Below are 16,707 nucleotides of genomic sequence, written 5' to 3' on the forward strand. Positions count from 1 at the left end.
GGATGGGCATTTGGGCTACTTCCGTATCTTCTCTATTGCAAATAATCCTGCAATAAACATAGGGGTGTGTATGTATATCTTTTCTGATTAGTTTTTGTTTTCTTTGGGTAATACACAGTAGTGAAGATACTGGATCATATGGTAATTCTTTTTTAAATTTTTTGAGGATTCTTCATACTGTTTTCCACAGTTGTTGCACCAATTTACATTCCTACTAACAATGTACAAGGGTTCTCTGTTTTCCATCTCCTCACCAACACTTTTTATTTCATGTCTTTTTGATACTAGCGGTTATGACAGGTGTGAAGTGATATCTCATTTTTTTCCATTGGATTTTGATTTGCATTTCTCTGATGGTTAGTGATGTTAAACATCTTTTGATATGTTTGTTAATCATCTGTATGTAGTCTTTAAAAAAAACTATTCAAGTCCTCTGCCCATTTACGATGGGATTAATTTTTTGTGGGTGTTGACATGTATGAATTATTGATGTATTTTGCATATTAACCCCTTCCCACTTAGTACGTTGCCCTTTTGTTTGTTGATGGTTTCCTTTGATGTATAAAAGCTTTTCATTTTGGTGTAGTCCAGAAACATTACTTTTGCTTTTCTTTTTTTTCCTTGCCTTATTTATGGATAAGAGACATATCCATAAATACGTTGCTAGGGCTGATGCCTCTGTTTTTTCTAGGAGTTTTATGGTTTCATTTCTCATTCATGTATTTAATCTATTTGAGTTTATTTTTGTATATAGTATAATAAAGTGCTCTAGTTTCATTCTTTTGCATTTAGTTGTCCAGTTTTCCAAACACCATTATCCAAGAGATAGTGTCTTTTCTCCATTGTATATTCTTGCCTTTTTTGTCATAGATTTATTCACCATCAGTTTACTCTTACCAGATTCCAGTAAGGTATCTAATCACATCCAGGACCTCATTATATAGGTAGGCCAGTATCAGCATAACATTCTTACTAACAATTAATAATGATTCTTAAATCAAAATGTAATTTGTTTTACTCATGTAGTTATTTAAAAAGTTAAGGAGAAAATAAATCTTTTATTAAATTACAAATTTTATTTTTTTATTTTATTTTAATTTTTTTATTTTTTTAATATATGAAATTATTGTCAAATTGGTTTCCATACAACACCCAGTGCTTATCCCAAAAGATGCCCTCTTCATTGCCTGTCACCTAACCTTCCCTCACTCCCAACCCCCATCAAGCCTCAGTTTGTTCTCACGATTTAAGAGTCTCTTATGCTTTGGCTCTCTCCCACTCTAACCTCTTTTTTTTTTTTTCCTTCCCCTCCCCCATGGGTTTCTGTTAAGTTTCTCAGGATTCACATGAGAGTGAAAACATATGGTATCTGTCTTTCTCTGTATGGCTTATTTCACTTAGCATCACACTCTCCAGTTTCATCCATGTTACTACAAAGGGCCATATTTCGTTCTTTCTCAATGCCATGTAGTACTCCATTGTGTATATAAACCACAATTTCTTTATCCATTCATCAGTTGATGGACATTTAGGCTCTTTCCATCATTTGGCTATTGTTGAGAGTGCTGCTATAAACATTAGGGTACAAGTGCCCCTATGCATCAGTACTCCTGTATCCCTTGGGTAAATTCCTAGCAGTGCTATTGCTGGGTCATAGGGTAGGTCTATTTTTAATTTTTTGAGGAACCTCCACACTGTTTTCCAGAGTGGCTGCACCAGTTTGCATTCCCACCAACAGTGCAAGAGGGTTCCTGTTTCTCCACATCCTCTCCAGCATCTATAGTCTCCTGATTTGTTCATTTTGGCCACTCTGACTGGCGTGAGGTGATATCTGAGTGTGGTTTTGATTTGTTTTTCCCTGATGAGGAGCGACGTTGAGCATCTTTTCATGTGCCTCTTGGCCATCTGGATGTCTTCTTTAGAAAAGTGTCTATTCATGTTTTCTGCCCATTTCTTCATTGGATTATTTGTTTTTTGGGTGTGGAGTTTGGTGAGCTCTTTATAGATTTTGGATACTAGCCCTTTGTCCGATATGTCATTTGCAAATATCTTTTCCCATTCCATTGGTTGCCTTTTAGTTGTGTTGATTGTTTCCTTTGCTGTGCAGAAGCTTTTTATCTTCATAAGGTCCCAGTAATTCATTTTTGCTTTTAATTCCCTTGCCTTTGGGGATGTGTCGAGTAAGAGATTGCTACGGCTGAGGTCAGAGAGGTCTTTTCCTGCTTTCTCCTCTAGTGTTTTGATGGTTTCCTGTCTCACATTCAGGTCCTTTATCCATTTTGAGTTTATTTTTGTGAATGCTGTGAAAAGTGGTCTAGTTTCAACCTTCTGCATGTTGCCGTCCAGTTCTCCCAGTACCATTTGTTAAAGAGACTGTCTTTTTTCCATTGGATGTTCTTTCCTGATTTATCAAAGATGAGTTGGCCATACGTTTGTGGGTCTAGTTCTGGGGTTTCTATTCTATTCCATTGGTCTATGTTTCTGTTTTTGTGCCAATACCATGCTGTCTTGATGATTACAGCTTTGTAGTAGAGGCTAAAGTCTGAGATTGTGAGCCTCCTGCTTTTGTCTTCTTCTTCAAAATTACTTTGGCTATTCAGGGCCTTTTGTGGTTCCATATGAATTTTAGGATTGCTTGTTCTAGTTTCGAGAAGAATGCTGGTGCAATTTTGATTGGGATTGCATTGAATGTGTAGATAGCTTTGGGTAGTATTGACATTTTGACAATATTTATTCTTCCAATCTATGAGCAGGGAATGTCTTTCCATTTCTTTATATCTTCTTCAATTACCTTCATAAGCTTTCTATAGTTTTCAGCATACAGATCTGTTACATCTTTGGTTAGGTTTATTCCTAGGTATTTTATGCTTCTTGGTGCAATTGTGAATGGGATCAGTTTCTTTATTTGTCTTTCTGTTGCTTCGTTGTTAGTGTATAAGAATGCAACTGATTTCTGTACATTGATTTTGTATCCTGCAACTTTGCTGAATTCATGTATCAGTTCTAGCAGACTTTTGGTGGAGTCTATCGGGTTTTCCATGTATATAGTATCATGTCATCTGCAAAAAGTGAAAGCTTGACTTCATCTTTGGCAATTTTGATGCCTTTGATTTCCTTTTGTTGTCTGACTGCTGATGCTAGACCTTCCAACACTATGTTAAACAACAGTGGTGAGAGTGGGCATCCCTGTCTTGTTCCTGATCTCAGGGAGAAAGCTCTCAGTTTTTCCCCATTGAGGATGATGTTAGCTGTGGGCTTTTCATAAATGGCTTTTATGATGTTTAAGTATGTTCCTTCTATCCCGACTTTCTCAAGGGTTTTTATTAAGAAAGGATGCTGACTTTTGTCAAAGGCCTTTTCTGCATCGATTGACAGGATCATATGGTTCTTATCTTTTCTTTTATTAATGTGATGTATCACGTTGATTGATTTGCGAATGTTGAACCAGCCCTGCATCCCAGGAATGAATCCCACTTGATCATGGTGAATAATTCTTTTTATATGCTGTTCAATTCAATTTGCTAGTATCTTATTGAGAATTTTTGCATCCATATTCATCAGGGATATTGGCCTGTAGTTCTCTTTTTTTGCTGGTTCTCTGTCTGGTTTAGGGTTAGGGGAGATTACCCAATTAGATAAAATCATGAATGAAAATGGAATTATTACAATCAATCCCTCAGAGATGCAATTATCAGGGAATGCTATGAAAAATTATATGCCAACAAATTGGACAACCTGGAAGAAATGGACAAATTCCTGAACACCCACACTCTTCCAAAACTCAATCAGGAGGAAAGAGAAAGCTTGAACAGACCCATAACCAGCGAAGAAATTGAATTGGTTATCAAAAATCTCCCAACAAATAAGAGTCCAGGACCAGATGGCTTCCCAGGGGAGTTCTACCAGACGTTTAAAGCAGAGATAATACCTATCCTTCTCAAGCTATTCCAAGAAATAGAAAGGGAAGGAAAACTTCCAGACTCATTCTATGAAGCCAGTATTACTTTGATTCCTATTGGATGGTGTTCTTTAACCTCCATGATTTTGGAGGTTTCCAGACTTTTTCCTGTGGTTGATTTCAAGCTTCATCGCATTGTGGTCCAAAAGTATGCATGGTATCATCTCAATTCTTGTATACTTATGAAGGGCTGTTTTGTGACCCAGTGTATGATCTATCTTGGAGAATGTTCCATGTGCACTTGAGAAGAAAGTATATTCTGGTGCTTTGGGATGCAGAGTTCTAAATATATCTGTCAAGTCCATCTGATCCAATGTATCATTCAGGGCCCTTTCTTCTTTATTGACCATGTGTCTAGATGATCTATCCATTTCTGTAAGGGGGTATTAAAGTCCCCTGCAATTACCACATCATTGTCAATAAGGTTGCTTATGTTTGTGAGTAATTGTTTTATATATTTGGGGGCTCCCATATTCGGTGCATAGACATTTATAATTGTTAGTTCTTCTTGATGGATAGACCCTGTAAGTATTACATAATGCCCTTCTTTATCTCTTGTTACAGTCTTTAATTTAAAGTCTAGTTTGTCTGATATAAGTGTGGCTACTCCAGCTCTCTTTTGACTTCCAGTAACATGATTAATAGTTCTCCATCCCCTCACTCTCAATCTGAAGGTGTCCTCAGGTCTAAAATGAGTCTCTTGTAGACAGCAAATAGATGGGTCTTGTTTTTTTATCCATTCTGATACCCTATGTGTTTTGGTTGGCGCATTGAGTCCGTTTACATTCAGTGTTATTATAGAAAGATACGGGTTTAGAGTCATTGTGATGTCTGTATGTTTCATGCTTGTAGCGATGTCTCTGGTACTTTGTCTCACAGGATCCCCCTTAGGATCTCTCATAGGGCTGGTGTAGTGGTGACGAATTCCTTCAGTTTTTGTTTGTTTGGGAAGACCTTTATCTCTCCTTCTATTCTAAATGACAGACTTGCTGGATAAAGGATTCTCGACTGCATATTTTTCCTGTTCATCACATTGAAGATCTCCTGTCATTCATTTCTGGCCTGCCAAGTTTCAAAAGAGAGATCAGTCACGAGTCTTATAGGTCTCCCTTTATATATTAGAGCACATTTATCTCTAGCTGCTTTCAGAATTTTCTCTTTATCCTTGTATTTTCCAGTTTCACTATGATATGTCGTGCAGAAGATCGATTCAAGTTAACTCTGAAGGGAGTTCTCTCTGCTTCTTGGATTTCAATGCCTTTTTCCTTCCCCAGATTAGGGAAGTTCTCAGCTATTATTTTTCAAGTAAACCTTCAGCACCTTTCCCTCTCTCTTCCTCCTCTGGGATACCAATTATACATAGATTATTTCTCTTTAATGCATCACTTAGTTCTCTAATTTTCCCCTCATACTCCTGGATTTTTTTATCTCTCTTTTTCTCAGCTTCTTCTTGTTCCATAATTTTATCTTCTAGTTCACCTATTCTCTCCTCTGCCTCTTCACTCCGAGCTGTGGTCATCTCTATTTTATTTTGCAGCTCATTAATAGCATTTTTAGCTCCTCCTGGCTGTTCCTTAGTCCCTTGATCTCTGTAGCAAGAGATTCTCTGCTGTCCTTTATACTGTTTTCAAGCCCAGCGATTAATTTTATGACTATTATTCTAAATTCACTTTCTGTTATATAGTTTAAATCGTTTTTGATCAGTTTGTTAGCTGTCGTTATTTCCTGGAGGTTTTTTTGAGGGGAATTCTTCCATTTCGTCATTTTGGATAGTCCCTGGAGTGGTGAGGAACTGCAGGGCACTTCCCCTGTGCTGTCTTGAATAACTTGTGTTGGTGGGTGGGGTCTCAGTCAGACCTGATGTCTGCCCCAGCCCACTGCTGGGGCCACAGTCAGACTGATGTGTACCTTCTCTTCCCCTCTCCTAGGAGCGGGATTCACTGTGGGGTGGCATGGCCCATCTGGGCTACTTGCACACTGCCAGGTTTGTGGTGCTGGGGATCTGGCGTATTAGCTAGGGTGGATTGGCAAGGTGCACAGGCGCGGGAGGGGCAGGCTCAGCTTGCTTTTCCTTCGGAGATCCGCTTCGGGAGGGGCCCTGTGGCAGCGGGAGGGAGGCAGATCCGCCGGAGGCATGGATCCACAGAAGCACAGCTTTGGGTGTTTGCGTGGTGCAAGCAAGTTCCCTGGCAAGAACTGGTTCCCTTGAGATTTTGGCTGGGGGATGGGCGAGGAAGATTGCGCTGGCGAGTGCTTTTGTTCCCTGCCAAGCTGAGCTCTGTTGTCTGGGGCTCAACAACTCTACCTCCCGTTGTCCTCCAGCCTTCCCGCTCTCCAAGCAGAACTGTTAACTTATAACCTTCCAGATGTTAAGTCCCGCTTCTTGTCAGAACACACTCTGTCCGGCCCCTCCGCTTTTGCAAGCCAGACTCGGGGCTCTGCTTTGCCGGAGGGCTGCCCCTCTGCCCTGGCTCCCTCCTGCCAGTCCGTGGAATGTGCACTGCCTCTCTACCCTTCCTACCCTCTTTCGTGGGCCTCTCTTCTGTGCTTGGCTCTGGAGACTCCGTTCTGCTAGTTTCTGGCAGTTTTCTGGGTTATTTAGGCAGGTGTAGGTGGAATCTAAGTGATCAGCAGGATGCGCAGTGAGCCCAGTGTCCTCCTACGCTGCCATCTTCCCAGAAGCTTCTAAATTCCAAATTTTAAAGAAGAGTGATTTATAATCATTTGTAATAAGAGGATATGATTAATCAAATACTTTGTAATAAGAAATATCTGTTGAATTTGTGACTTCACAATCTGTACAGTTAAAACTTAAGATAGAACAGAAAAATATAATATTTCACCTCTTAAAATTGGACTTTTGTTAACATACAAAAACACAAATGAACACTAGCATGCTTGATACACTTCCTTCACCTTTTTGCCATATGAATCAAACTTTATTTTTTAGTTTAACTTACTATTTATAGGTATAACAGACTTGTGAAAATTAACTGGAATAATTCAAGCATTCATTCACTCCAAGGTTTAGGTTTATATTTTTTTGCTGTCTGGTATGTTCTAGCTGACTCCCTTACACTCACCTACTTAGAGAAATATTTTCTGAACATTCTACCTGAATGGGTCCCTCATCATTACATCACCTTCTCCACCTTTCCTTTTTTACATGTATCCCTACCTGCCTTTATAGCCTTTCCTTTTATGTTTCTATGTTTTTGTCTCTTTCCTCCAATACAAAACCATGGGTATTATAAAACATAGGGCAAAATAGTCCAGTTGAATGTTTAGTTATTCCACAGTATAAACATATCACATAGTTTTTTAACATAGTTATTCATTGAATAAGCTTATATCTTCAAAGAACTGAAAAGGAAAAAAATGTATTAATTTGCAGAAAGCATCAGACAGTAAATTAGGATTCTATATCAAGAGAAAATATCTTTTACATAAGACAAAATATAGACTTAGGTTTTTTTGTCATTAAAAGTGGAGAGAATCTATTATTAGCAGATTAGCACTACAAAAATGTTGAAGTCCGTCAGGGAGAAGGAAATGATGCTAATGAGATATTTGGGTCTATAAAAGTGAATAGTCAACACTGGAAATGGTAAATGCTTGATTAAATAGAATTAAATAAATTTGATTAAATAAATGTGTTTTCTTTTTCGTTGAAACTTCAAACGAGGACCAGTGGACAAATAGCAATAATGCATTTTAGGGTTTATAATATACATAGAAGTAAAATGTATGATAACAGTGGCACAAAGACTGGAAAAAGGGAGATGTAAGAATACCGCTATCAGCTTCTCATAATGCACCGATATGGGAATAATACGTGAAGTAATGTGACCAGTTTAGATTAATAATGTGAATCTTTGAATACTGGAGCAATCTCCAGATAGATAAATAGATAGATAGATAGATAGATAGATAGAGTGAGCTACTAAGTCAATAAAATGAGACAAAATAGAATCACCCAAAATATTGAACAGTACCAAAAGTGGCAGGAAAAAAAAATGAGATGAGAAAGAATAAACCTCATAATATTGATAAACTTTTTTCTAAAACAAGATGTAAAAATAGGGAACTAATTCAAGTTCCTGTTGGCATTTCCACTAACCAAATATGTTGCACTTTAATACATTTTTGAGGTAATAGTTCAATTTATATGTTCTCTTTTTTAATGTTTAACTTAAAAGCAAAAACTGATATATTTGAAAATCAGGTAGTTATTTTACATCAGTATTATTTTTTTTTATTTCTCATTCCGTGAATATAGTGCTAGGTTGTTGAACAATTGGACATTACAAAGATGTACATAATATGTTTTTCTTTTACATAAGAGCCAGACAATATTGGATAATATGCCTATAAGCATAAATTAAAATGTAGTAAAGTATTTAAGGAGTGCCTGGATGGCTCAGCAGGTTAAGTGTCCAACTCTTAACTTCAGCTCAGCTCATGATCTCCCGTTTGTGAGTTCGAGCCCCGCATCCACTCTGTGTTGATGGCCCAGAGCCTGCTTGGGATTCTCTCTCTCTCTCTGTCCCTCCCCCACTTGCTCTATCTCTCTGTCAAAATAAATAAAAATAAAAGAAGTTAAAAATGCAGTAGGGGTGCCTGGGTGTCTCAGTCTGTTAAGCATCCAACTTCAGCTCAGGTCGTGATCTCATGGTTTGTGAGTTCAGGCCCAGCGTTGGGCTCTGTGCTGGCAGCTCAGAGCCTGGAGCCTGTTTTGAAGAGAGAGCCTGTGTCCCCCTCTCTCTTTGTCCCTCCCCCACTCGCACTGTCTCTGTCTCTGTCTCTCTCTCGAAAACAAATATTAAAAATAAATTTTAATGTAGCAAAGTACTTGAAAAAATAGAACTTAATACTTGTAAATATTTTTATGAAAACAGTTATACAAATTATAAAAAGCCATTTATGTGTGTGGCTCATTTAGAGAAACAAACAAAAAAAGGATTGATTAACCAGCACCTTGTGTTATAAAATGCAACCCTTCCTTTTTCTCCAAAGCAACGCTGCTGCTCTGAGGGCATATATCTGACATGATGTCTTTGGCAGCTGGAAGAAGTAGGAGGAATACAGGAAACATCAAAATATCCAAGTAATGCTTAGAAGTATTGTCTGCTTGATTTTGAAATAAACAAAAATGGAATTTTACTATTCTTACTGTTTTATTTCCACAAGAAATAATACTTCTCCCAACAGCAGAGAGAGAAAAAAAGGTTGTCAAATGCAGAATTGATTTTTTTTTTCTAGTGAAGAAATTTTTTAACCATAAATAACATTGTCTACTCAAAGAGTGATCAAATGCATTTAAAAAATTGTAGTCTGAGTAAGAGTTTTAAGAGATGAATTATTTTAAGCAATGAGTTAGCATTTTAATTAAATTCCTATTTGTGTGAATTTCATGTAATTTCAAAAAAAAAGACAAATAATACAAATGTTTAGAGCAAATCTTTTAAGATTTGTTGATTCCTTGGATATAAAAATTTTAAAAAGAAATATTTTTAAGTGAACTTTGGTCTTAAGTCAGATTTTGACAAACGGGCAAACATTGAAACATATTCAACATTGCTATTAAATTAAAAAATTAAAGCATGAATAACATGCATTTTATTTATATTGTCAAAGATTAAACAACTTCAGTGTTCACATTTTCAAAGCTATAAGGAATTGAGAATTCTTATATGTTGTCATTAAGATTGAAAATTTTTATTATACATATTTTTCAATTTGATTAAATACCTGAAACTCCTTAAATATGTATAATTTTGGCACACAAATCTCACTGATAAGACTTTATGATGAGTTTTCACAAATCCATGTTTAGTTTCATATAGGTAACTGAGTAATTTTAAGCATCATATAGGATAGTAAGTTGGAAACAATATAAAATAGCAAGAAATTGGACTTATTTAAATAAGGCAGGCATATTATTACAGCCTTCGGAAGTAGTTTTGTAGAGTAATATGTAACGATGTGAGAAAATGTCCATTTTATGATATAAGATGAAAAAGATAATTTCTAAAGAAAATTATGCTTGTAAGTTTTGTTTTTTTTTTTCGTTCGGTTAGAGTTAAGCCTATTTGCCTTAATCATGTGCTAGATATGCTAGATTTTATTCCTGTGATATTTTATGGTATACTAACCATTTGTGTGTATATATCTTAAAATACTTTCTCTTTTTTTATACTAGTTTTTATGTTTAAGGAAACATTCTTCTATTTCTTCTAATAGCCATCTTTATATGTATGTCATTTTGTAATACCTTTATCCTAACCCTTCTATCATTGCCATCAATATTATCATTTCTAATCTTTACCTCTGTGTTTTTAAAATAATTTCAACTAATTGATTTGTCAGCTCTTAATTCCCAGCTATTACACATGAGAACATTAGGGGGATCAATCTACTTCTACTTTTTCTTATCCTTTCCCCATTTTTGTGATTTTTTCCTTATTTTTACCAATTACATTCTATGATTATGAACCACTTACCCTTCCTTTGTTTTACTCTTAATGTTACAGTTATATGTTCTCAGTGTTCACCTCAGACATTTTACACATTTTCCCAGTCATCAATTGTTTGAATGAAATTTGTTCCCTAGAGTATTTGTGAGTAATCTATCTAGACTTCTCAACTCAAGTTCTAATGTTCTAAACTCAAAGATTTGTCTTTGTTCTTTTACTCAAAGGAAAACTTGGCTAGATAAAATATTCTTGCCTCCCATGACCTTTCCTTAAGTATCTTGTCAATGTAGCAACTGCTAATAAGGAATACTGCCCTCCAGAAGTATGATTTCAACCTGATTTAGTATACCTATCTTCTATCTATCTATCTATCTATCTATCTATCTATCTATCTAATGTAGAGAGAAAGAGAGCACATGCAAGCAGGGGAGAGGGGCAGAGGAAGAGGGAGAATGAGAGAGAGAATAACAAGCAGGCTCCCTGCTCAGTGTGGAGCCCAATGTGGGGTTTGATCCCATGATCCTGGGATCATCACCTGAGTCACAATGAAGAGTTGGATGCTCAACTGACTGAGGCACCCTGATGCCCCATGATGTAGTAGTATTTTTAATAGATACCCAGACTATCATTTATCTTTACTGGAGTTATTTACACTTAAAAATTATTTCATAATTTTTATCATTTCCTTTGCAAATTATTTGGTTTTCTGCCATCTTTTATTGTTTGTCTTTTTCTAATGGTGTGTGTATGTGTGTGTATTTAAAAAAAAATGTTTATTTTTGAGAGAGAGAGAGAGAGACACTGTGTAAAAGGGGGAGAGGCAGAGAGAGAGAGAGAGAGGGAGGGAGGGACGGAGACACAGAATCCAAAGGTGTGTTCATTCTTTATGTTGTTCTTTCAAGGGTACACTTTGCTTCATTAGCTTTTTATTAGTTTATCTAGAAATATCAGGTAATTTTTAAAATATATAAAGGTCTTGTAAAAATTTTTTTCTTGTTGCTTTAACAAAGGACTTAAAAATAAGACCTTCGTGTTTTCTTGAGCTTTTGCCAGTCCTGACTTCTATTCATTTTTATGACTTGTATCTCATTGGTGATCTATGAGATCTGCAGCCTTTGATATCCCAAATTATTTCAAAGCAACTTTCCCTGCCTCTACCAGCAATTCTGCTTTGGTCAATTATTCTTGCTTACAGCAGTTGCCCCTCAACAAATAACGTGGAAGATTTATGACATTGGCCTGCAATGGTCACCTCAAAATTTCTAATTTTCCCTGTAGCACTTTCATGGCTTCCTATGTGGCTTGTCTTAGAAAGCTCTCACATCAACTTCATGGTCCTAAAAGGAAATGTATGACACACTCAAATTAAGAAATTTCATTGTGTATTTTTTACAATAAGAATATGTACAAGGTGTAAGGATGGCTAAAACCACAAAGAATAATGCAGGAATCCACAATAAGTAGCAGCAGAGGTGCTTTTATTCACCTGAAAACAGAGCAACTCCCAGTATCTCAGGAATGAAGAGACCTGGGGATCAAGTGGCCCACAGAACCTGGAAAGTGAGAGGTAAGTAAAGAAAGTTGCCTTAAATGAAGTAGTGACTTTCATCCAAGGGATACAGACAGACCGAATAGCCCCCAGGGACAAATATATTGGAGTAAATAGATTTATATCAATATAATTCCTCCCTGTGATTTCTGGCAAGGACTCTGCATTGGCTGTATGGAACTAGAAGCCAATGAGCTGAGCTTCCCAGGGCAGAGGGCAGGAGAAGGAGGAGAAAGAGCGGATTTAGAACCACAGATGGAAGATCTGGCAAAGTCCATCACTTTGCCCCCTAAGTTTTTCACTCTTACCCTTCATTTGGGTAAAAGTTTGTGTCTCTGTCTCAGGCATACACAAAGCATAATCATCTGCTAGTAAATGTATCATCATGGGTGCTATCAATTTGTATCCACTGACATTCTTCATATAAAGTGGTGGGAATGTGGAAGAAAAAATACATAATATAAAATATATAGCTGCTATTGTCCTGGACTTGCTAGCTAGCCCATGAAGTATAAGTTAGTAAAAATAGACACCTTTATGTGTGTAAATAATGATAGGCACTAATCATTCCATATATATTTTACCCTCTTCTACATCACAGATAAATTGAATTCTTGACCTGGGGAAATAACTCAAAGTGTTATTCCTGTACAATATAAGCTACCTCTGCCTAATTTTTTTTGTTACAAATCAGCTTTCCACTGACCAAAATTTTAAGGAAAGATAGTTCTAAGAAGAATTGTGCTGAATTCATTCTGATTTCCAGTCAGTCCTCCTGTTCTGTGATAGGTATCAACAACATAATTTTCACGAGTAATCAGGAGAAAAATTAACATTGCAGGTTCCATATTGATTTGTTATTTAATCTGAATGAGAAATGCCAAATGATGGGGGTCAATTTTAATTTCCAATTCATTGGAATCATTGGTAGCTTCTCTGAAGGAAGCAGACTTCCCTTGGATACTATGGGCATAAGTTATGGGTACAGAAACAAACATTCTTCAGATTATTGGGTGTAGTAAAAAGAGAAACCACTCCTATCTCTACTCTTGGTTTCAGGATTTATATGTCTGGCTATGGGGGAGACTCCCTCATATGTTGGTTGCTGATTTTAGAAAAATGCCTCATCTTATAAGCCAACTTCCCAATGCAACATGTTCATATTGGCCATCTATTCCCTTAACTGAGCCCTCTGAAAGTCTCCCAAGTCGGATAGTTCTGGTTGATGGAATGTGTGAGAAGACCAGAAAATTCCACACAGATGAGTATACTGCCACATTAACTTGCCATAACTTTCATGGTAGGAAGTGTTTTATGGAATACCTTGGTAAGCATCACAATAGTCTATAAACCTGTGAGTGACAGTACTCGCAGAAGTGTTATAGACAGAGAAGGCAAATCTACTCCCCAAATATAAGTCTATCACTGTCAGGGTAATTGCTGCCATAATAGACAAGGTCTAAGATAATCAATCTGCTGCTATGACACCAGATTATACCCTATGGGGCATAGTGCCATTCTGAGAATTTATTTGCAATTTTTACAGAGATGATCTGCACTCATTTAGAAATCAAGAAACCTGTGATTGAATGCATCTTAAGTCCTGCATCCTTTTTCCGAATGTTTTTCTGTTTTCATTCCATAGATTAATCAATGGCGTTTCAATCTACTTATTTACTTGGACTAGAAATCTTAGAAACGTTCTCCTCTCATTTCTGTATTTTACTCTCCATGTTCTTTTTTTAAAATTTTTTTCCAATATATGAAATTTATTGTCAAGTTGGTTTCCATACAACACCCAGTGCTCATCCCAAAAGGTGCCCTCCTCAATACCCCTCACCGACCCTCCCCTCTCCATGTTCTATCAGTAACCAGGTTGTAAAAATTATATTCAAAACACCACAAAATTTGTTCCCTCTCCTTCATTCTCTATTATATTGTCTCTCCCAGAGACTTTCCTAATATTCTTTGTACCACAGCAATAGTCTTCCTCAGTACTTCCTCTTTCCAATCCCTTTCATTGTATACACTGCACACAAACATATTTATAAAACAAAGTACAAGTAGAGCATTTAATTTTCTTTTTACTTAATTAAATCGTCCTTAGGGGTCATCATGGCATACAAGACTCACTAAAATCTGCTCTCACTGTATCTTCCCTTCACTACTTGTCATCTGTTTTCCCTCTCTGCAAAGGTTTTATGCTCTAACCAATGCACAGCAATATTTAGTATGTTCGACGGTAAAGATAATGTAGAATAAGTGTCATGATCTTCAATTTGACAAAGTAGTGTTATCTCAGTCACTTTCCTACCTGAATATATACTTTCTCATTTAGTCAATTGCTATTTATACTTTAAATGTTTGAATATATATGTCCTCACAAAGAAAAAAAATGAAAGATTATAAGCAGAAGAGTTAAATTTCACATAACATTTATGGACATTTGTTTTTTTAATAAACCATTTGATGCAGCAACAGTTCTTATAGTCTCTATACCAGTTGGTCTTTTAGGAAGCACATAACAACGCCAATTAACAAGGTATATATGTCCACTATTTATTTTCACACCTAGCACACACACTACATGACATTTAGTACCCAGTCACCTTGTATAAAGGGTTTTGTTTTGTCTGGTCTTGCTTTACTTTCCATTGATTAGATGGGTATGGAAGCAGAACTTCTTTGTCACTTCACTGGAAACTGTCTGGATAGCAACGGAGTGTATCATAAATCAATTCTACCAGGAGAACAGCTCACAACCAAAGTCAATATCATGGTATAAAGCATCTATAACAAGAATCAAAATGAAATAAGCCTCAACACTTTGCTTCTTCAGAGAACTTCAAAGTTTTAAAAATGTATACAACAATATAATAAGACCATGTGTTTATTATTTTTTAATATGTATTTAACAGAAAATATAAATGCTAAACATTTATGGAAGAGGGAAATACTGAATGATTGATTACAGTATTAAAAGTTTTGTTATAGTATAAGATGTATAAGCATGCCCAAACAGAAATTCTACTAGATCAATCTGAATTATTCAGGACTCCATGCTCCACTAATAGGTCCTAATTACTTTTTTTTAATTTCATAACCTACTCTGAATTCTGTTTAGTAGATATTGAACAAATTTATGTGTTTTACACATATATGTGTGTATATATGACTTTGCATATATATTAATTTTCCCACATATCCCTCATTTTATTTGCATCACTGAATTATTTGATTTCTCTACAAAATCATACATTAAAACATAATTGTCATTTTACTTCATTGCAATTATTTACATTTTAAAAACATCTTACAAATATTGCAAAGAGAAATATTGACCATACAAGAAAAATAAAATTGAAATAATCTAGTAATACATTTTTAACTTGAAAAGAAGTTCCCATTTGTAAAGCACTGTAACTGCTATTTATTTGGTGATTGTCATATTTTAGGCACACTGAAGAAGAGTAAAGGAAGATCATAATCGTAAAGAGAAAATTTTGGTCATTGTAATTGCTATAATGAGTAAGTAATACATGTGTTTGGAGTGCAGTAGAATATGGTCGAAGATTTAAGCACAAATATTATTGAGAAGTTAATAGAGACTTTCTATTTTCTTTTGCATATACTTTTCTGATAAAATAATTTAATTACTCTGCTTGTATTTCAGTAGATGTTCAGCAACCCATTTTAGTCTTTAATAATCCTTAAGGTTCCTGCTGCACTAGAATAGCACTGATTGCCAAGAGCTTGCAATAACTAATGATATACTTATTTACATTCAGAAGGAGTTTTATGTTACTGGTGATACTTCTGTCACTCCTGCTCCTTCTGCTTCTAATACTATTGTTGCTACTTATTATTACTGTCATTATTGATATCATTATTGTCATTATTATAAACAGGTATCCTTGAATGTTTGTGAACAAAGGGTTAAATTTTAACTCAAAATGAAGCTAATAATATATAAAACTGCTGTTTCATAATAAAGTAAAAGAGCAGCATGATGTAAGACTCACAAAATAGCCTTCAGATGCTATTTCTTATGGCCATTGTCCTTTATATACTGCTAATATAAAAGTAACTTGGTGTATTTTTTGCTAGTCTTGAGCTCATTTGGCAATATATTTTTATGTGTATGCATATCAAAATAAGAAAAAGTGCATGAACTTTACCCAAAAATTCTACCTCTAATACATATGTTTTAGTAAATAAATTAATAAATAGGGAATTTGTATAAATTGCTCATATATATATTTAAAAACTTTGTTTAAAATTCTATCAAGGTGGTAATTACCAATGTTTGGGGAGAAACTAAATAAAATACAGCTAATTCATTTAGTTAAATATATTATTATTAAAAATATGTGGGCATATCTTAATATAGAAATATATCTAAAATTTGTAATTAACAGTTTACAAAAAGGGTATTGCTTCAGTCAGCATTTACCGAGTGAAAGTATATCAGTAAACAATAAACATACAATATACGACAATGTATTTAAGAAGTTAGTGAGAATGAAGACCCTAAAATAAGTTATATCAAGTGTATTAATTATTAGAAAGAATTACAGAGTGCAACTTGTCTGTGAGATTAAGGAAGTCAAGGAAAATTTAAATTAAGATGAAATACACATAATAAGAAGGTGTTAGGTTAGTAAAAGTTGGGATGTTGCAAGAACATATCAAGCACATCTACTACCGACCTCAATGCTGGGTCA

This window comes from Lynx rufus, unplaced genomic scaffold (genome assembly GCF_022079265.1).
Source record: "Lynx rufus isolate CCGP_SWC_20201006 ecotype Redwood Valley unplaced genomic scaffold, mLynRuf1.p SCAF_2, whole genome shotgun sequence".
NCBI lineage: Eukaryota > Metazoa > Chordata > Mammalia > Carnivora > Felidae > Lynx > Lynx rufus.